Genomic DNA, 23,656 nt, shown 5'->3' with positions numbered 1-23,656 from the left:
TTATAGTAGGCCTTTTGGGCTTTGCAATTAGATAGGGTGCAATCACCTTAGCCCAGGCCCAGATTTGTGGCTAGGCCTAGGGCAGCAAGATTTTAGGGGTGGCATGCCACCCAGGCACATTCTAGGTAGCACTGGGGATGCATACTCCAGTATGCATAGTCCCCAGTGCTGGCAGCTTGCACGGGGGAGGGGGGGACAGGGTCAGTCTGGGCCAGCCCAGACCCGCTCCCTGCACTAATCTTCCTGTCGGCAAAAACATATGTGCATTGAGGTGCGGTGGGGGAACTAGTGTTGTGGCAGGGGGCCTTGAGGGGGCCCTGAGACCACAGCCCCTGGGCCCCCAGTCCGACCCTGGGGGGATGTTCGGGCACTAGGACCCTGTGGCCATAGGGCGTGCAACTCCAGCCCACTGCTCTATTGGTAACCTTTTTTTCTCTGAAATTCTTTCAGACACCATTAAGAATGCCTCTGTGTCATCTGTGGAAATCATCTTTCTGTAGGAATTTCTGTACCTCTTTGCAAGCAGTTGTTGGTGCCTGGACCCAGGGCCGGCCTTAGGCCAATTGGACCAATTGGGCCCAATTGGGCCCCGCACCTCTGGGGGCCCCACACTGCCCCTTTCCTTTCTATTTTGTGCCTGTATGCCCTTATTTTCCTAAATACTTGCTGTGTCAGTAGCCAGCAACACTTTGTCTAGGGGCCCCGCCAACATGGTCCCAATTGGGCCCCACATTTGATAGGACCAGCCCTGCCTGGACCAGTCCGGTACCACTCTGTATCCGGCTATTGCCTGGATTTCTTGCTGTAAATCAATTGATTAATTTCAAGGGCCAGCCTCACTTCACCAGCCTATTTCTCTGTGAGCTCCAGGCTGCAATTCTTTGCTTCTTTTTGCTGGATGTCTTTTTGGTGGATGTGCATGTGCAGTACAGTGAACAGCTGAACTATAAACAAATGTACTCCCTGGGTTTTGTTATCCTTGAGAAAGACACTTGTCTTAAGGGAATTGTTCAGTGTAAAAATAAAAACTGAGTAAATAGATTGGCTGTGCAAGATAGAAAATGCTTCTAAGATAGTAAGTTAGACAAAAATGTAATGTATAAATGCTGGGGTGACTGGATGTCTAACGTTATAGCCAGAACACTACTTACTGCTCTCTTGGTTTCCATTGGGTTACCAGTCAGCAGGGGCATATCAAAAGAGGAACCAGACCATTAGACTGCAGGGGGGCCCAGGAGGTATGTAAGTTATGTACAATTTCAATAAACATTGGCAAACACAGGTCAACCTCTAGACATTCTGGGGGGGAAATATTTTGCTGGGGGCCCAGTAATATCTAGAGACTCGAGGAAGGGCCACATGGGTCATAACTGTTGCTTTTGAATCATGCTAAGGATCAGTTTTAAACTCACTGAACAGTTATGTCTCATGTGGCCCCCCTTCAAGTTGTTGACTAAAGCTGCCAATAGACTCAAAGATCAACTAGTTTGGCGACATCGCCAAACGAGCTGATCTTTCCCGATATGCCACTAACGGCATGGCTATATGGGGGGTAAATCGAACGTTAGGGCGTATGGCCGAACGATCGAATTACGATACGCCAAGGGGCTCCGACGGGTCGGTCGGTTAAAAATCAAACCTTTCCGATCTATATCATGGCCATATATCGATTGGGAAGACCCGTCGGAAGCCCCCATACACGGCCCGTGTATGGCCACCTCAACTCAGCGTTAGAGAGCTGCAAAGCAGGAAGTAGTGTTCTCTTCTGTATACACAGGAACTGCAGAATAAACCATAATGTCAAACACACGCAACCGTGTAAATGCATAGAGCGTATCATAGCCTAAGCTAATGCAAGCGACTGTTAAATGTAGCCACTAGTCGCCATTAGTAACCAAGTACTAAGTCAAAGAAGTGTAAATGAAACAAAGTATACCATAGGGATTGTGAAGTATACACAGATATGTGGAGGTTAGAAGTTAGAAGTGTAGATGAAAAATCTGCTGGCATGACGGGGTCGGTAACCCAAAGTCGAGTTGCAGGTCAGAAATGCACTTCTTCAGTTGGTCAGATACTTTCAGTGCGGATCAATAGCCGGTGTTGTTACAAAGTCTGTGACCAGATCTCCTGAGGGAAGCGTGTCTGTTCCGCTCGAGCCCTGTGCACAAATCGGAGCTGCGCTATCAGAGCTAGTGTGGGAGGGGCTAGCAAGCCTTTCCTCTAGCTCCTTACAAGAGGCAATTGTCGGAAAGACTCTGTGCTGTATTAAAACTTGAATGCCAGGTGGGGGCTGGTTCTAACCTGTGGTCCTGGGACCTTCTTTGTCATCTAGGGGGGCCACTGACCAACAGGTTGTTCCAACTGATGCCCCTGTTGGGTAAAAAACTTGGAGATTAAAACGGTATTAGTGAGCAAGCTTCTAGGCCCACATAATGTGTAAATCATTAGAGGTACTGGACCCAGGTGGTCAATTCAAGGGTTACCCTCTATATAAATACTGGTATAGAGAGTCAGATGCCAAACCAAATTGGCAAGGGTTTACCCAGACAGTATAATAGGTGTAGGATAATAAATAAAAATTAAAGAAAAACTTAAAATTTAAAATTTAAACATAAATAATGTAAAATAAAAAATGGCAGATCTATGTTTGAAGGTATGGTATGACACAGGCAGTGGGAAGTGAATATAGAAAGAAGTAGCACAAAAATACTAAGGTCTGAAAATATAGAACAAACACAGAAGAATCAAACCACCAAAAAGAGAATGTTAAGGAATGGAGAACAAGTCACATGTAAAATCCATAATGCATAGAAGAGCAATACATATTATCCTATTAATCTATGGACACGTCTCACCTAGAATTATATATGCATATATCAAGAGTCAGTGAGTTTATTGTCATTTCATCCATATACGTTTGTACAGTGCTCTCTGATCACAATATGCTTCTCTGATCACAATAAGCTTACATTTCAACTCTCACTAACTCCCTCCTCGCCCCCTGCTATTCCCCAAACACGTACTTACCGTGACTTGCAAGCTGTAGACGTGTCACATCTCTCTTCTTCCTTTGACTCTCTTCACTCTAATATCTCAGCCATCTCATGTCCTTATGTGGCTACCTCTGTCTACTATAGTACTCTCACCACTGCCCTAAATGAGCTTGTTCCTATAAAAACTAAACGTTCTAGACCCAAACTACTTCAACCTTGGCATACTGCTCATACAATAGCGCTCCAAAGACACTCACATGCACTTGAGCGTCGCTGGTGCAAATCCCGTTCAGAATCAGACTTTTGGAGCTACAAATCTGCCCTGCGCTCATGTAACACTAGCCTCTTCCAAGCCAAACAAACATACTTTACTTCACTCATTAACTCCCTTTCTAAAAAACCAGCACAAGTTTTCTCCACCTTTAACACTCTCCTTTCCCCTTCTCAACCCCCTCCATGCACATCTGTCTCTGCTCAAGATATTGCTGAGCACTTCAAAAACAAAATTGCCACTATCAGAAGGGAGATTACACTACTCAACCCCCCTAGACTTCCACGACCCTCCCTTCACACTCCCCAGTCTCTCCTGTGCTCCTTCACCTCTGTCACTGATGAGGAAGTCTCAAAGCTTTTGGCCTCTTCTCACCTTACCACATGCCCTCTTGATCCAATTCCCTCAAAACTTCTCCGCAATACCAATCCTTGTCTAATCAAAGCCTTAAATCACCAATTTAATCTTTTGCTCTCAACTGGACTGTTTCCTTCTCAACTAAAACATGCTCTTGTCACCCCCATTCTGAAAAAACCCTCTCTTGAGCCCTCCGATCTTGACAACCTCCAACCTATCTCTCTGCTACCTTTCATCTCTAAACTACTTCAGCGCCTAGTCTACAACCGACTAACCTCATTCTTCTCTGACAATAACCTGCTGGACCTCCTACAATCTGGTTTTAAGACACAACATTCCACGGAAACTGCCCTGACTCGACTAACGACCTTTTAAACGCTGAAGCCAACAATCATTTCTCACTACTAATACTGCTTGATCTCTCAGCTGCATTTGATACTGTAGATCACCCTCTCCTCCTCCAGTCCCTCCATTCACTTGGCCTTTGTGACACAGCCCTGTCCTGGTTCTCTTCTTACATCACCAATCATTCCTTCAGTGTCTCGTACAATGGAGTATCATCTTCTCCCCTACCTCTTTCTGTTGGAGTTCCTCAAGGCTCTGTCCTGGGACCATTACTATTCTCCCTCTATACTTCCTCCCTCTGCAAATTAATCAACTTGTATGGTTTCCACTACCACCTCTATGCTGACGATACTCGGATCTATCTCTCATCTCCTGATCTCAACCCAGAACTCCTAACTCACGTCTCCTCCTGCCTGTCCACTATCTCTACCTGGATGTCGCAACGCTACCTTAAATTAAACCTCTCTAAAACTGAAATGGTTCTCTTTCCAGTAACATCCCGGAAGTATCCATCATAATTAACAATTCCACTATCACCCCCTCTCCCCAGGCCCGGTGCCTTGGGGTTATCCTAGATTCTGCCCTGTCATTCACGTCTCATATCCAGTCACTTATTAAATCATGTCACTTCCACCTAAGGAACATATCCAAAATACGATCATTTATCACCCAAGATGCTGCCAAAATTCTTATTCACTCTCTCATCATATCATGTCTAGACTACTGTAACTCTCTTTTAATTGGCCTTCCCCTCCAGAGACTGTCACCTTTCCAGTCCATACTGAACACTGCTGCGAGGCTCATATACCTCAGCAACCGCTCCTCCTCTGCCTCGCCATTCTGTCAATCCCTACACTGGCTTCCGTTACCTTTCAGAATCAAATGCAAATTAATGACACTGACTTTCAAAGCACTTCATAACTCTGCCCCAACCTACATCTCTGAACTATCTCTATATACTCACCCAACCGCTTACTACGCTCCTCTACTGACCTGCTACTCAACTCTTCTCTCATTACCTCATCACATGCTCGCATTCAAGACATTGCAAGGGCTGCACCCCTCCTCTGGAACTCTCTCCCACGGTCTGTCCGACTTTCTCCCAACCTTTCTGCTTTCAAGAAATCTCTTAAAACGCACTTCTTTCGAGAAGCCTACCCTCACTCTGCTTAACTACCAAACGCAACACCACATACAGTACCACATTTCTCACCCACTTAATTCGATCTTGCCCACTCCCACACCTTGTGTATTACTCCCTCCCTTTAGAGTGTATGCCTATGCATAGGGCCTTCCTCCCCTTTTTGTACCTGTATTGATTGTGATGTATGTAACTCCATATGTTCTATGTATATAATTCATGTGATTTAGTTGTATGATCACATTTACTTTACAGTGCTACGCAATATGTTGGCGCTATTTAAATACATGTTAATAATACAGTACACAGTGAAACAAAACAATGTTCCTCTAGGACCATGGTGCTACACAACACAACATAGATGTACCGGACAACAGACAAAAAGTGCAAGTGCAAAAATATGCAACTCCTGCAAGACAGGACAGCATAGTACAGGGACAGGACAAGACAGTGCACACTCAGCAGATGTAATATGTTAAGTAAATAATGCTAAACGTCAGACATGATGGGTGTATCATTGTGACATGGCAGTAGCAAGAACATGATAAATAACATGACAAAGTGCAGATGTGCTCATAGGGAACAACTGTATCCAATGGTTATTCATCCATACAATGGTGTAAAGTGGCTGTGTAATGTTGTGGTATATAGTAAGGTCAGATGGAGTGTGTGTGTGAGAGAGATCTGTCTGGTCCCTGAGTATTCAGGAGCCTTATGGCTTGGGGGAAGAAGCTGTTACACAGTCTGGTAGTGAGGGCCCTAATGCTTCGGTACCTTTTTCCAGATGGCAGGAGTGTGAACAGTAAGTGTGAGGGGTGTGTTGGATCAGCCACAATGCTGGTGGCTTTACGGATGCAGCAAGTGGTGTAAATGTCCGTGATGGAAGGAAGAGAGACACCTATCATCTTCTCTGCTGTCTTCACTATCCTCTGTAGAGTTTTGTGCTCCATGACAGTGCAGTTCCCAGCCCAGACAGTGATACAGCTGCTCAGGATGCTCTCAATAGTCCCTCTGTAGAAGGTTTTGACTATGGATGGTGGGAGATGGGATTTCTGGCAGGGTGATACCCTTGCTTTAAATTTATTTAATGCAGCATGCAACGTTTCGGGGATGACCCCTTTATCAAGCACAGAGCAATTTAAAGCATAGGTAAGTAACGTGACATAATAAGTGGGTGTAACTATACTTAATTAAGTATGTAAAATCGATTAATAAGAACAAAGTGCAATAGCCCATACAAAGTAGCAGAACATAAAACGTATTATAATTGAGTCCAGAGGTTTCAAATAGATTGTCCAAAAAAGGTTTCAAATAAATTATCCAATAGAGTGAAGAAAAATTATAATTAGTAATGTCAATAATAGAAAAATCACTGAAAAAAAAACACTGAAAAAAAGAGAGAAAAGAAAAAGAAAAATTCTTATAAACATTAAGATCAACCCTAATAAAACCAAAACTTCCAGGAACAAATCCATAAGAGGACACAAAGTATCATATTATCCTTCAACAGAAATAACACATGTACAGATAACAATGTATCACAAATCTTTAACATCTAAAGAACATAGAAAGAAATCTTCAGTTGGTAAAGTTAATTTACTTAATCTTGTTAAAAATTCAGTAGTGTCAGTTAAGCAAGGTTTTAAAGTCGGAAGTATTTCCTGTAAGTGCATATCAATACAGATAGCTCATCTAAATGTTTCCCCGAAACGTTGCATGCTGCATTAAATACATTTAAAGCAAGGGTATCACTCTGCCAATATTACCCGTGTACCAGTGAATCTTTTGCTGTATACATTGGATAGGTGGCCGATACCTATCTCACTGTGCACCAGGACTTTGTGATTGGAGGACCAGGGTGTGCGTCCAGGGCCGGAACAAGGGGTAGGCAGGGTAGGCAACCGCCTAGGGTGCAATCACTGGGGGGGGGGTGCAATTCAGTTCCCATGGCCTTTAGTAAAGGCATTATAATTATAAAAAATGTCTAAAACCCCTGTGTGGCTTGTTTAATCCTGTTAACATTTTGAAAGTGCTCCCCCAGCCTGGGAGCGTGACTTGGTGCCTTCCATTTTTGGGCCCTGCAGAGAGAGGACCTGCTGCTGTGCACACTAGAGGGAGCAGTAACAGGGAGCTGAATACACCTGCTGTCTGTCCAGGTGGCTGGGGCCACTGGGCGCTTTGGGCAGCTCCCTACTACTAGTACTTTGCTAATGCTTACTTTGAAGTCGCTTGCTGGGCTGCTGACACAGGTACAGATGGGGGGGGGGCTTGGGGCCTTGGGGACATTGATGGCTGCTGGCACAGGCACAGGGGGCAGTATTATGGATGGCTGCTGGCACAGGGGTAGTATGATGCATGGCTGCTAGTACAGAGGGCAGTATGATGGATGGCTGCTGGCACAGGTACAGGGGGCAGTATGATGGATGGCTGCTAGTACAGGGGGCAGTATGATGGATGGCTGCTAACACAAGGGCAGTATGATGGATGGCTGCTGGCACAGGGGGAAGTATGATGGATGGCTGCTGGCACAGGGGGTAGTATGATGGATGGCTGCTGGTACAGGGGGCAGTATGATGGATGGCTGCTGGTACAGGGGGCAGTATGGATGGCTGCTGGCACAGGTACAAGGGGGCAGTATGGATGGCTGCTGGCACAGGGGGCAGTATGATGGATGGCTGCTGGTACAGGGGGCAGTATGGATGGCTGCTGGCACAGGTACAAGGGGGCAGTATGGATGACTGCTGGCACAGGTACAAGGGGGCAGTATGATGCATGGCTGCTGGCACAGGGGGCAGTATGATGGATGGCTGCTTGCACAGGTACAGGGGACAGTATGATGGATGGCTGCTGGCACAGGGGCAGTATGAGGGATGGCTGCTGGCACAGGGGGCAGTATGATGCATGGCTGCTAGTACAGGGGCAGTATGATGCATGGCTGCCAGTACAGTGGGCAGTATGATGAATGGCTGCTGATACAGGGGCAGTATGATGGATGGCTGCTGGCACAGGGGGCCGTATGATGGATGGCTGCTGGCACAGGAGGCAGTATGATGGATGGCTGTTGGCACAGGGGGCAGTACGATGGATGGCTGCTGGTACAGGGGGCAGTATGATGGATGGCTGCTGGTACAGGGGGCAGTATGGATGGCTGCTGGCACAGGTACAAGGGGGCAGTATGGATGGCTGCTGGCACAGGGGGCAGTATGATGGATGGCTGCTGGTACAGGGGGCAGTATGGATGGCTGCTGGCACAGGTACAAGGGGGCAGTATGGATGACTGCTGGCACAGGTACAAGGGGGCAGTATGATGCATGGCTGCTGGCACAGGGGGCAGTATGATGGATGGCTGCTTGCACAGGTACAGGGGACAGTATGATGGATGGCTGCTGGCACAGGGGCAGTATGAGGGATGGCTGCTGGCACAGGGGGCAGTATGATGCATGGCTGCTAGTACAGGGGCAGTATGATGCATGGCTGCCAGTACAGTGGGCAGTATGATGAATGGCTGCTGATACAGGGGCAGTATGATGGATGGCTGCTGGCACAGGGGGCCGTATGATGGATGGCTGCTGGCACAGGAGGCAGTATGATGGATGGCTGTTGGCACAGGGGGCAGTACGATGGATGGCTGCTGGCACAGGGGGGCAGTATGATGCATGGCTGCTAGTACAGAGGGCAGTATGATGGATGGCTGCTGGCACAGGTACAGGGGGCAGTATGATGGATGGCTGCTGGCACATGGGGCAGTATGATGCATGGCTGCTAGTACAGAGGGCAGTATGATGGATGGCTGCTAGTACAGGGGGCAGTATGATGGATGGCTGCTGGCACAGGGGGCAGTATGGTGCATGGCTGATGGTATAGGTACAGGGGGCAGTATGATGGATGGCTGCTGGCACATGGGGCAGTATGATGCATGGCTGCTAGTACAGAGGGCAGTATGATGGATGGCTGCTAGTACAGGGGGCAGTATGATGGATGGCTGCTGGCACAGGGGGCAGTATGATGCATGGCTGATGGTATAGGTACAGGGGGCAGTATCATGGATGGCTGCTGGCACAGGGGGGCAGTATGATGGATGGCTGCTGGCACAGGGGGCAGTATGATGGATGGCTGCTGGCACAGGGGGGCAGTATGATGCATGGCTGCTAGTACAGAGGGCAGTATGATGGATGGCTGCTGGCAGAGGTACAGGGGGCAGTATGATGGATGGCTGCTGGCACATGGGGCAGTATGATGCATGGCTGCTAGTACAGAGGGCAGTATGATGGATGGCTGCTAGTACAGGGGGCAGTATGATGGATGGCTGCTGGCACAGGGGGCAGTATGTTGCATGGCTGATGGTATAGGTACAGGGGGCAGTATCATGGATGGCTGCTGGCACAGGGGGGCAGTATGATGGATGGCTGCTGGAACAGGGGGCAGTATGATGCATCGCTGCTAGTACAGGGGGCAGTATGATGGATGGCTGCTGGCACAGGGGCAGTATGAGGGATGGCAGCTGACACAGGGACAGTATGATGGATGGCTGCTGGCACAGGGGCAGTATGATGCATGGCTGCTAGTACAGGGGGCAGTATGATGGATGGCTGCTGGCACAGGGGGCAGTATGATGGATGGCTGCTGGCACAGGGGGCAGTATGATGGATGGCTGCTGGCACAGGGACAAGGGGGCAGAATGGATGGCTGCTGGCACAGGTACAAGGGGGCAGTATGTTGGATGTGGCAGAAACATTGGCTGAAAACTCTGCAGCATATTAGCATCCCAAAAATGGGAGGGCTGGCAGTGGAAGGGCTACCTCATCACTGAGGAGGTTTTAGCTTATTGCACTATTCTCATAGGAGTTGTGTTAAAAGTAAAATGTTGTTGACATTCCAGTATTGGCTTTAAGAACCCTTCATTTGCACTTTGTTTAACAGGATCAAATTATCCTAGGTTGTTTTCTCTGGTAAATGGCGCTTGCAAGGGGACATGATTACACTTTACAAGTACATTAGAGGACATTATAGACAGATAGCAGGGGACCTTTTTACCCATAAAGTGGATCACTGTACCAGAGGCCACCCCCTTAGACTAGAAGAAAAGAACTTTCATTTGAAGCAACGTAGGGGGTTCTTCACAGTCGGGACAGTGAGGTTGTGGAATGCACTGCCGGGTGATGTTGTGATGGCTGATTCAGTTAATGCCTTTAAGAATGGATTGGATGATTTTTTAGACAGACATAATATCAAAGGCTATTGTGATACTAAGTTCTATAGTTAGTATAGGTATGGGTATATAGAATTTAATTAAAAGTAGGGAGGGGTGTGTATATGGATGCTGGGTTTTCATTTGGAGGGGTTGAACGTGATGGACTTTGTCTTTTTTCAACCCAATTTAACTATGTAACTATGTACTGTTTTGTTTTTCTGACATTTACCTTATTTTTGTAAACATTACGTATTTATTTAAATAAGTTTCATTACTTAATCTGTTGTACACTTTCTTGCTTTCTTTATTTAAATATTGTCATGGTAAGGTGGGAAATGGCAATGCTTGATGGGGGGGCGCTAATTGAAGCTCTTGCCTAGGATGCCAAACTACCTTGGCCCGGCCCTGTGTGCGTCTGTATTTGAACTTTTCCGGGAGATGGGATTTCCTCAGCTTTTGCAGGAAGTAGAGGCGCTGTTGGGCTTTCTTGGCCAAGTAGCTGGTGTTGTGGGACCAGATGAGGTTCTCTGCCAGGTGGACACCAAGGAATTTGGTGCTTTTGACGATCTCCACATTAGAGCCGTCAATGTACAGTGGCAGTGGCAGGTGGTCACTCCTAGTCTTCCTAAAGTCAACAACCAATTCCTTTGTTTTGTCTACATTGAGAGACAGGTTGTTGGCTCTGCAACAATCTGTTAACCGCTGCACCTCCTCTCTGTATGGTGACTCATCATTATTGCTGATGAGACCCACCACGGTCATGTCATCAGCGAACTTTATGATGTGATTTGTGTGGTGCGTGGCTGCACAGTCATGCGTCAGCTGAGTGAACAGTAGAGGACTAAGCACACAGACTTGAGGGGCTCTGGTACTCAGTGTGGTGGTTCTGAGGATGATGTTTCCAATCCTGACTGACTGAGATCTGTCGGTTAGGAAGTCCAGAACCCAACTGCAGAGGGAGGTATTCAGTCCAAGAAGCCTCAGCTTTTCTATCAGATGCTGAGGAATGATAGTGTTGAATGCTGAACTGAAGTCTATGAACAGCATTTGAACGTAGGTGTCGTTTTTGTCCAGATGAGAGAGGGCCAGATGGAGGGTGGTGACTATTGCATCATCTGTTGAGCAATTTTGACAGTCTGCAAACTGTAAGGGGTCCAGTGCTGGTGGCAGCAGGGTTTTGATGTGTTTCTTGACAAGATTCTCAAATTACTTCATGATGATTGGGGTGAGTGCCACAGGATGGTAGTCATTGAGGCAGGACACTGATGACTTCTTCAGCACAGGGACAATGGTGGTGGTTTTGAAGCACTTCTAGACAGTGGAGATGTTCAGGGAGATGTTAAAGATGTCAGTGAAAACATCTGCCAGCTGATCTGCACATTCTCTTAGCACTCTTCCAGGGATATTGTCTGGTCCTACAGCCTTCCATGGGTTTACTCTTTCCAGAGTCATCCTCACGTCAGCCACCTTTAGACGCAGTGCCTGGTCACTAGGCGGAGTGATGGTCTTCCTCATTCCTGTGCTTCAAACCGTGCATAGAAGTCATTCAGCGCATCTGCAATGGAGGCGTCACTGTCACAGGCAGATGGTGTTGACCTGTAGTTTCTGATAGCCTGGATGCCCTGCCACATGCACCATGTGTCTCCATTCTCCTGGAAGAAGCTGTGTATTCTCTGAGTGTATGCAAGCTTAGCTACTCTGATGGCATGGGAAAGTTTGGCTCTCGCTGTTCTCAGGGCGACTTCGTCACCTTCCCTGAAAGCAGAGTCTCGGGCCCTTGGTAACACGCGTACCTCTCCAGTGAACCATGGCTTCTGGTTGAGGCGTGTAGTGATGCACTTGGAGACAATGACATCATCAATGCACTTTGTGATGTAGCTGATTGCAGATGATGTATACTCATCCAAGTTGATGTAGTCGCTGTAGGTTGCAGCCTCCCTAAACATGTTCCAGTCAGTGCACTCAAAACAGTCCTGAAGAGCAGTCATGGCTCCTGCTTGCCATGTTTTCACCTGCTTCAGAAACGGTTTAGAGTGCCTGACGAGTGGTCTGTATGCTGGAATTAGCATAACAGAGATGTGGTCTGAGTACCGAAGTGTGGGCGGGGCTCTGCTCGGTACGCACTGGAAATGTTTGTGTGAACCTTATCCAGCGTGTTTGGCCCTCTCGCAGCAAATTCTACATGCTGATGGAATTTAGGGAGCACTGACATGAGATCTGCATGGTTAAAATCTCCAGCGATGATAATCAGTCCATCTGGGTGTATGTCCATGATAGCGCTGTACAGCTCCTAGAGTGCATCTTTGGTGTTCGCACTGGGAGGAATGTAAACTCCGATAATATGAATGGAGGCAATCTCACGTGGTACATAAAAGGGTCTGCACTTCACAACAACAAACTCCACCAGTGGTGAGCAGTGGCTGGACACAAGCACAGAGTTCCTGTACCATTTTGTGTTGATGTAAACACAGACCACCACCACAATTCTTACCACTCAGAGCAGCGACTCTGTCAGCTCAAACCGCGACTAGCCCATCCAGCTGAATATCGGCATCCGGGACTCTTCCACTGAGCCACGTCTCCGTGAATACGAATATGCAGCAGTCCCTGAATTCACGCTGGGTAGTTTGCTGGAGTCGAATGTAGTCCATTTTATTTTCTATAGAGCAGACATTAGACAGTAGTATGGACAGGAGATTGGGTTGGCTGGTGTTACTTCTTAGCCTAGCACGGACTCCTGCTTGCTTTCCGCGTCCTCGTACACCATATCCGAGTGCTTCTTCTCCCGCCATTGGCCCCATGCGAGACCGTGGTCAGAAGATCCGGCTCCCGAAGTAGGCCGAGATCCCGTACTGTATGCAATAAGCCATCCTTTATTGTAAGATATGCATGACTGCTGTGCCAGAGAGGCGCCGCCATCTTGTTTGCCACTAGGCCCACAGTCTCCTCCGAGGTGCCCCACGTCACCAGGCCAGCAGTCTGCCTGCAGCTCAGCAGTCTGCCCTGCAGTTCAGGCCCCAGCTCGTCCCGGGTACCTCTACTTCTCGAGTCCCTTGCTTCTGTTGAGGAGGTAGGCCCCGTTTTGTTCTCCGGTCTATGTGTGCTAGAGAGCCAGTTTTTCCTCCTTTAGGCAGTGAATGTCCCTTTAGGCTGCTGGTGTGGGAGATGTTGGCAAAAGGGGACTTGTAAAGCATGGATGGGTGCAGATTTTAACAGTGCCCTGGGAGCCCTTGCAGCTGTGTCTTCCCTGGGGTTCTGATATAATATATATTATATCAGAACCGTAATCAATCAAATTGATCAAAAAAGCAAAATATGAGTGATCAACAATGTTATTGAAAAATAAAAGGAGAATAAGTTAATTGAGTCCATGAGGATTGATCGTATTCAATCTGTGAATCCAGCGTAAATCCATTTGTAGTAAAAGTTGCACTCTGTTACCACCCCTAATTGGTGGAGGTACATGGTCAATCAGCATACAACACAAGCTTGACGGAGAATGTGCATCATCCTTGTCCAATGCCACCATAATTGAAGATCTGTGTTGGCCATCCGCTCCCTGAAGGTGGTGATTGTTTTCCCAACATACATACGTTTACATGGGTATTTGATGAAATAAATGAGAAATCTGCATGACAATCTGTGGCTGATGTGAATAATTTTTCTGGTGTGGGTGGTTAAATGACAAGCCTGAACGTTTTTTACAGGTGGTGCATGATGGGCATTTATAACATCCATTCTTGCAGGAATCAAGCCATATGGAAATTGGTACAGAAGTGTAACAATGTTTCGGATCAGTTTATACCAATAAGTCCCGGAGATTCTTACCCCTTTTGTAGGCAATCCGAGGATGTGTCCTGAAGGAGGGAGGTAAGGTGTGATCATGCTCAAGCACAGACCAATGATTGTGTATTGCATGTACAAGTGGTTTCTTGTCTGGGGCGTAGGTGGTGAGGAAAGTCATTCGTCGGATTGAAAAGTCTGGGGATTCAGCTGAGGAGCTAAAAGTATTTCAGCCTGGGTGTGGGTCAATGCTTTTTTTGCAGGTAAGCAAATCTTCCAGTTTGTATCCTCTCTGTACAAACCTTGTGATAAGGTCATCAATCTGCTGATGCAGGTCCAGAAGTGTAGAATTATTCCTTTCCATATGTAACATCTGCGAGTAAGGAATGCAGCATGTGTGGTGGATAGCAGGAGGAATGGTGTAGCAACTTTCTGCGGTCAGTCTCCTTTCTGAAAGTAGTGGTTTTCAGACCCATTGGAGTGTTAAAGTGATGTCCAGAAACAAATGTGTGCTTCATGGATGGTTGCTGTGGAGTGAATGGAGGAATCAAGTGTGTTGAGTTCATTCACCATTTGGTGGAACTGCTTGAAAGTACCAGTCCATAGTAGAAACAGGTCATCTATGAAGCGGAAAAGTCTGTAGATGTGTGTACTGTATTTGGTAAGGATATGTTGCTTTTCATACTGGAAAACGATGGAGCAACATTTGAACCCATGCATGTACCACTCAGTTGTAGGTAGTAGGCCATTTCAAATTTGAAATAATTCAGAGAGAGACATGTATGTAGAAGTTGAATGAGGAATTTAGTTGGAAGTCTGTGGGGGTCAGGGTGTGCAAAGAGTGCATCTCTAACCACTCCGATTCCTTCTTCAGTAGGGATGACTGTGTATAATGAAGTCACGTCCATGGTGACCAGTTTAACGACTGATGGTAATGTTGCCGCTCATCATAGTTTAAGTAAAAAATCCACTGTGTCTCGGATGTATGAGTGGTTGTAGAAAGTAGACAACGTAAACGACCAGAGGTTGTAATAACGAGTCAAGTCCTTATGAATCTTCGGGAGGGTGCATAGAATTGGACAGATAGGAAAATCACAAATCAAAAAGCCTTTCTCATCATCTGTAAGGAAGCCCTGTCCAATGGAGATCAGGGAGTCGACTTGTAGTTTGAACTTGGAAGTGGGGTCTTTGGGTAGCTGTTCGCAGAAAGTCGTTTAAGGACTGCATTGCGATAGGCACTATAGTCTTGCACCACAACTGCATAACTATGGTGGGGTTGTTGGATAAGTCACGTATTGCATCCCTTTCTGACCTGGTGAGATTGGGGTGTGAGTCCTTACATGTCCTGACTTTATTTGTCTCATCGATCAAGAGTCGTGTGAAAGCTATGGATTTGGGAGTATTCGAGGGTTCAAAATTGCTAGTAGTTTTAAATATTTGTCTCTGTCCAGTAGGGACCCTGAAGTGTTCCTTGAGTTTCAATGTATGTTGGAAGCGATGTATGTCTATCATCATATAAAGCTGTTGGCTATGGGCAGAGGGTCTGAATGACAGACCCTTTGATAGAAGACACATCTCGGCTTGTGATAAATGATGGGAGCTCAGATCAAATACTGTGTCTCAGATACTGTTTCAGTGGTCAACTTACTGAACCGGTGCTTACGCTCACCCCTTCTCTTGTGCGGGCGTCCCAGTCTGTTTACCCTGACCTAAAAAGGTGTGGATGCCAATGTGGGTGCCTGTGGTATGGAAAGGGTGCTCTGGGGATAGGGTGCTCTGGGGATAGGAGTGGGATGGTGTGGTTTTGGGGCCACCACGGTTGGTTCTCTTGTCCACTCTATGCCTTTACATGGAGTGTCAGTATCGGAGGAAAGAGAGGTGTATGATGAGGAGTCAAATTATGCTGGAAAGTTGCGTCCCTTATTCCTGATGGATCTGCTGGAGTAATTACCATCACCCCCTGTGAGCCACCTGTATACTTTTCGGTTTTGATAATCTGCTGCCACTGTGGTCACTTTCCGTTGTTTGAATTTATGGAGTTCAGTTGTTGTAATTTATCCAGCCATTTGGTATCTCTATCAATGGTAAGTGTAGGTAAATGGGCAATTTCAAAGGCTGAAGGTTCTAGACTAAAGAGTATCATTTCCTAAGCTAATGCAAACAACTGTTATAATGTAGCCACTAAGTCGTCCTTAGTAACAAAGTAAGTCAAAGAAGTGAAAATGCAACAAAGTATACCATATGGATAGTGAGGTATACATAGATATGTGGAGGTCAGAAGTACAGTGTAGATGACAAATAGAATCTGCGGGAATTGGGTTACCAACCTCCTCTTGCCAGCATGAGGTACCTGACACTCGCAGTTCATGCTTTTTATCTATTCCTGCAGTTTCTATCTTTCATCGACACTTATTACCTTCACATATCTATGTATACTTTAAGATCCTTATTTGTTTCATTTACACTTCTTTGACTTAGTACTTTGTTACTAATGGCGACTAGCAGCTCCATTAGTTTAGGATATGAAACTCTATGCATTTACACAGTTTAATGTGTTTGACGTTACAGTTTATTCTACAGTTCCTATGTATACATAGTGATTACGTCACACCCCTCTGCATGTCATGTTTTGTTCCCGCCATTAGGTGTATTTAAGATGGTGGCTGTGTTTGTGTTTGCACTTTGTGTTGCACCTTTAGTTGCACCTTTGAGGGTGTTATTAATAAAATTACTTTTTTTTCTGCTAAGTCCTGTGAGTGTGACTTCTTACTACAACCTATATATATATATGTATATATATTTATGCGTAGGGTGGCACACCGCTTCAACTGTTGAGTACCCAGGTGCATGGCAAAATCATGTATGTAGCATTCAAAAAGACCAGCAACACTGGGAGTTTTGGTGAAACAAATCAAACGTCTATATTTTTAAAGTGCATATACAGCCAACGTTACGTTTCGGTCCCCTCTGGGACCTTTCTCAAGGCCATGTGTGTGTATATATATATATATATATATATATATATATATATATATATATATATATATATATATATATATATATATATATAGTTAGGCCCATAAATCTTTGGACAGAGACAACTTTTTTCTAATTTTGGTTCTGTACATTACCACAATGAATTTTAAGTAACAACTCAGATGCAGTTGAACTGCAGGCTTTATTTCAGTGGGTTGAACAAAAAGTTTGCATAAAAATGTCTTGAATTCATGGACATCACCAGATTTCCTCCTTTTTAATGCTCTGCCAGGCCTTTACTGCAGTAGCTTTCAGTTGCTGTTTGTTTTGGGCCTTTCTGTATGAAGTTTAGTCTTCAACAAATGAAATGCATGCTCAATTGGGTTCAGATCAGGTGAGTGACTTGGCCATTCAAGAATATTCCACTTCTTTGCTTTAATAAACTCCTGGTTTGCTTTGGCTGTATGTTTCGGTTCATTGTCCACCTGTATTATGAAACACCTCCCAATCAATTTGACTGCATTTAGCTGAGCAGACAGTATGTCTCTGAACATCTCAGAATTAATTTGGCTGCTTCTGTCCTATCATCAATAGACACTAGCGTCCCAGTGCCACTGGCAGCCATGCACGCCCAAGCCATCACACTGCCTCCACCATGTTTTACAGATGATGTGGTATGCTTTGGATTATGAATTGTTCCATACATTCTCCATACTTTTTTCTTGCCATCATTCTGGTTGATCTTGGTTTCATCTGTCCAAAGAATGTTTTTCCACAACTGTGCTAGCTTTTTTAGATGTTTTGTAACATCCAATCTAGCCTTTCTATTCTTGATGCTTACGAGTGTTTTGCACTTTGCAGTGCACCTTCTGTATTTACTTTCATGCAGTCTTCTCTTTATGGTAGACTTGGATATTGATACGCCTATATCCTGGAGAGTGTTATTCACTTGTTTGGCTGTTGTGAAGGGATTTCTCTTCACCATGGAAATGATTCTGCGATCATCCACCACTGTCGTCTTCCGTGGACATCCAGGTCTTTTTGCATTGCAATGCAAATGGTCCAATTACTTTTGAGCCCATGAAATGAAGTGATTGTGTTAAAAAAAAAAGGCTTTAGTTCTTACATTTTTATGCAATCACATCCAACATCGTCACACAGCAATTTTCGGAGCAAATCCCGGGTGCAACTCCCATATTTCAAAATAGTTAAACGCACTGGAGTGAATTTATTTAATTCTCACATATTCCCCCACATAAACGCATTTTGGTTCTTTCTGTACCGTCGTCAGGATACACCCACAGAGTTCATCACACCTGTGACGGTTCAGAAGGAACCGAAACACGTTGATGTGGGGGAATATGTGAGGATTGAATAAAATCACTTATAACCATCTCCATGAGTGCCTCCATTGCGTTTAACTATTTTGATATTTGGGAACAATTTTGATATACTGGCCTCGGAAACAAACTATTGAAGGGTGCCTTGCATTTTTGGCTTTCCTTGTGCTTTAAAGGAGAACAAAACTCAATAAATATTGATAGAAACGCCATATTTTATATGTTAACCTTCCTGCAGCAGCCTAAGGTGTCAGAATCTTTGTTACAGAAATAATTCAGACCTTAAAATTTGTGTTCAGGGGGTCACCATCTTGGATATGCTCTGTGTGGTTTGTGCAGCTGTTGCAAAGTTAAGTTGTGGCTAATCATTAAGCAGATACGCCTATATCCTGGAGAGTGTTGTTCACTTGTTTGGCTGTTGTGAAGAGATTTCTCTTCACCATGGAAATGATTCTGCGATCATCCACAATCTGTTTTTGCTTGAAAATTAAAATTGGCTGATTATTAAATTCTGATGCCAATTACACTGGTTTCTGAGTTGCATTGTAATAAGAATCACAATTAATTACTAACCAGACTTGTATTGCAACTTTTATATTTGATATATTTTTTATACCCTTAGCTCAGGTAACCAACATCAGCACAGAGCATGTGCTATAAGTCAGCCGAAAAGAAGATGGGAAACTAATAGACCTTTTCACTTTAATAGGGCTGTGGGGGCCTTTGGTTAGTACAGACTCTCAAAACATAATGTGCAACATTTCTGGCCTACTTCTTTTTTAAAGAAAGTAAAAAGGCATAAAGGAGCATTTATGACCATAGTACAAAGTGCAAAGCCTTTTGCCCCAGAACTCCATCTTAATAGCAGTTGCATGGGGAGTTGCGCCTAAAGCATCAAAACTCATCAGAACTCATTTTTGTCTGCATATTGTATGCAAGTTGAGGGGTCAAGTCACATTTGGAACTCTGGCTTACAAACCAAAGTTTGATAAAGAGGCCCACATAACACAGAAACCCCTAAGATACCCATCACAGTCACTTGTTTCTTCAAGAAGTATGAATAAATGCCATTGTCTATGCTGAAATCCAGCTAAAAGTTCTTCTCCTTCTGCATCATTTGCAATCCTGGCAGGGAGGGAGGGACTAAAACACTGATGTTACAAATTGTAACAACTACTCCACAGCTTACAGACAGCATGCAGGAACTACATAACCCATAATGCATTGCAATGTGATAGCAGGCTGTTGATACCAAGTAACAGTAGTCAGCCAGCTCAGCAAAGTTGTCAGAAAGATCAGCAGAAGAGCAGGGGGCTAGGCTTAGGGAACTGTCAGAAACCATTAAAAATCATCAAGTCTGCATATTTTTGAATTTATGTATATTGCAAAGTTGCTTGAAGTTATGTTTACTTAACAAAAAGCTCAAGTTGTGTTTTTGTTGAGTTCCACTTTAAAACCACGTGTTTCTCCAATATCGAAAGGCACATTTGTGCATGAGTCAGCAGAAGAGGTAGGATGGACATCATCCAACGGCGCTTAGTGGAACCATACTGAGTTGCAAGGAGCATGTTTGGTCAAGTAAATGACATCAATAATTGTAATATTTGTGTCCATGTTATGGTGGTTACATTTGTAAAAGATCCTTAAATTCTTTCAGTACAGTGGCTAGTCCTAAGGGCTCATTGAACTAGAGCAAAGGCAGTATCAAGCTAACCAGGAGAAATCTGCCAAGCAGCAGTCTGGTCTTTGCATTATAAGATATATGTTATTTAACCCTTTAAGTGCCAGCAGAATTTCACATTTTGGTTATGCGAAATGCCAGCCGTTTTTGAAACATTTTGTGCTCTCTCACTTGAGGGGAAAACTATAGTTTACCTAGGAAAACTATACATTATTTTTTTTCTGGAGAAACTGAGCTTTCTAAATCTGCCTGAGTTTTCATGTATTTCCACCTGTGCAAAAACATTTATAGTGCTAAATACAAAAAAAAAGAGAAAAATTACCATTTTTCATAGTATATCAATTTATACCATAAAAATATTTCATTTTACGGATGAAAATCCAACTGTTTTGGAAAGCCTTATGTCTCTTGAACGTGCCAATACCAGATATGTATATATTTCCATGGCCGGATTTACCCTCCTTGCCCCCCTAGGCCAAGCTACTGTGCCGCCCCCCCCCCCGCACATTTTCTGGATGTGAATCTTTTTCCAATCAGGACATTTATGCAAAAGTGGATCAGATGGATCAACTAGCAGTTAGGCTTGTTTAAGATATATCTATATATATTCTCTATATAGAGACACCTTTTTATACATAGATGCAGAGAGAGATGTGTCCCTTGTTTTGATAAGTTTGTCAATTGTGCTCCAGTGGGCAGCATCAGTTAAATATTTATTATAAAATAAAAAAGTCAAATCTTGGCAGCAACATAATCTTTGTAGTTCCTATTTCTCAGCAGACATTATCCCTTATAATACATGAGTGATACTCCGAGTTCCCTTGTGTCTTTATATGGTCACAGAACAACCCCTCAGTGACCTCTAATATCCTTATCATTTACAGTTGGGGGTACATTATACCTTATAATACATGAGTGATACTCAGAGTTCCCTGTATAACTCAGCCTGCAGCCTTGTGCCTTTATATGGTCACAGAACAACCCCTCAGTGACCTCTAATATCCTTATCATTTACAGTAGGGGGTACATTATCTCTTATTATACATGAGTAATTCTCAGAGTACCCTGTTTCCAGTTGAAAAGATAATTTACAAATAGAACAAACTGTGTCTGATGTTGCACTTGGTACTGCAGCGCAGCTGTTCTTATAAGAAGCAGTTTCTGGCCGTATCTGTTGTTGCACAAGTCTGTATGTCAGATAACAGAAAACCATTATGTTCTGCTGAACCCTGCAGCTAAGATGCAAGTCAATCACATTTTGTAAACAAGGGAAAAGTGTAAAAAAGGAAACTTAATTCTGTAATAGGTTGAAACGAAAAAGGTCCCTTATGTCGCACTCTTGTAAATTTCTTCTTAATGAAATATAATAATCATTAATTAATTAAATGGAGTAAATGGATTTAAATTAATTGAGGTTTTTAATTCCATCACACAATATATATAAAATCATGTACAAAATTAATTTATCAAATTTCATATGTAGCCATTAATTTATAGCATTAAATTCATATTATTAGTTTGTTTATAAATATTTATTTCATCTTGATTATCGTAGCAGTAACTTAAAGCATAAAAAGTTTTATATTAAAAATAGACTAATTGTGTAATAGAACTGAAATGGTTTTCATTTTGTAGGAAGCAGGAAAGGGTCATAAAAACATCTGTAACAGGTTTAGAGCACTTGTGATTCTGCACCTCCAGCAAATCTGCAAGTTGACTATGACATATTTCTCTACATGGCCGATATACAGCATATCTGCAGGGGAAATGTTAAATGTACATACCAGCTAAGGAACAGATTAGCTTGCTGGGACACACGCAGCACAGCAGAGGCAGCAGCAGCACGAGCACAGAGAGGAGTGGGAGGGGGCGGAGCCACAGCGGCAGATAGGCTGGAGGAGCGGTCCTAAAGCCAGCCGGATCTATCAGGAGCAGCCGACTTACACAAGATGTTAGGAGGCGCCTTCTTGCCGCCCCTAACATCTTGCCGCCATAAATCCGGGCCTGTATATTTCGGGAGATTTAGGACTTCTGTACAGCAAAAACTCCCTGCCGTATATTACCAAATTTTGAAAGCACTAGGCAGAAAACCGCATGCTTTAGTTTCAAGGGAAAAAAATCCTGAAACCGTAGGTTTACCCCAGAAAACCATACATTTTTGAAAAGGGATTCTAAAATGGGTAACATTGTCTCTCTACTCTCAACTACCAAACATCTAAGCTTGTACATAGCGGTTAAAAATTAAAAATCCTGAAAAATCACTTCAAAGGTTTTATTTTGCTGCTCCGCATATTCCCACTATATTAGCTACCAAGAAAAAGCACCTGAAATATGATTGCCAGGGGTCTACTGAACAGTTTGATGCCCATTATGCATGGGTTTACCAAAATATCTGGCATGTAGAGACACCAATATGAAGTTAGCGCATCCAAATTGTTCAGGACTTTACTTCAGCTACTGAAAAATCAACACATTGACTGCATTTTTTGTGGGGTAAAAACACAGAAATATATGTTTACCCCCCAAACCCATATATTTTTAGAAAGTACACATTCTACTGAATCTAAAATGGGTACCCATGCCTTCCTGCTCCAAACTACTGAGTCGCAAGGCTTTGCCAAAATTGTCGGTTTTGGTGAAATATCTGAAAATTGCCTCAAAGCTTCAACTTCCCAGCACCATATCACCCATGAATCATTACGTACCAAGAAAAAGCACCCTAAATATGATTGCCAGGGTTCCTCCAAACAGTTCGGTGGCCATTGTTCATATGTTTACCAAAGTATCTGGCATTTAGAGGCCCCAAAATGAAGTTAGAGCATACAAATAGTCCTGTTGGATAACTTCAGCTAATGAAAAATCAACACATTGACTGCATTTTTGAGGGGTAAAAACACAGAAATATATGTTTACCCCCCAAAACCATATATTTTTGGAAAGTACACATTCTACAGAATCTAAAATGAGTACCCATGCCTTTCTGCTCCAAACTACTGAGTCACAAGGCTTTGCCAAATTTGGCGGTTTTGGTGAAATACCTGAAAATTGCCTCAGAGCTTCAACTTTCCAGCATCGTATTGTCCATGTATCATTAACAGGGGTCTATTAAACAGTTTGATGCCCAATATGCATAGATATACCAAACTATGTAGCACATAGAGACTCCCAAATGACAATAGTGTACCGTATATACTCGAGTATAAGCCGAGTTTTTCAGCATCCAAAATGTGCTGAAAAAGTCTACCTAGGCTTATACTCGAGTCAGTGGGCAGTAGCTGACATTGCAGTCACTTTTAATCATTCCTATACCAACAGTTCGCTTGCCATCACTGTTAATCTTTTGTATAACCAACAGAGGGCGTTGTGTGATATTGCCATCACTGTTAATCCTTCATATAACCAACAGAGGGCGCTGTGTGATATTGCAGTCACTGTTATTCTTTCATATAACCAACAGATGGCGCTGTGTGATATTGCAGTCACTGTTATTCTTTCATATAACCAACAGAGGGTGCTGTGTGATATTGCAGTCACTGTTATTCTTTCATATAACGAACAGATGGCGCTATGTGCTATTG

The sequence above is a fragment of the Xenopus laevis genome, chromosome 2S (genome assembly GCF_017654675.1).
Source record: "Xenopus laevis strain J_2021 chromosome 2S, Xenopus_laevis_v10.1, whole genome shotgun sequence".
Taxonomy (NCBI): domain Eukaryota; kingdom Metazoa; phylum Chordata; class Amphibia; order Anura; family Pipidae; genus Xenopus; species Xenopus laevis.
This window is presented reverse-complemented; position numbering follows the sequence as displayed.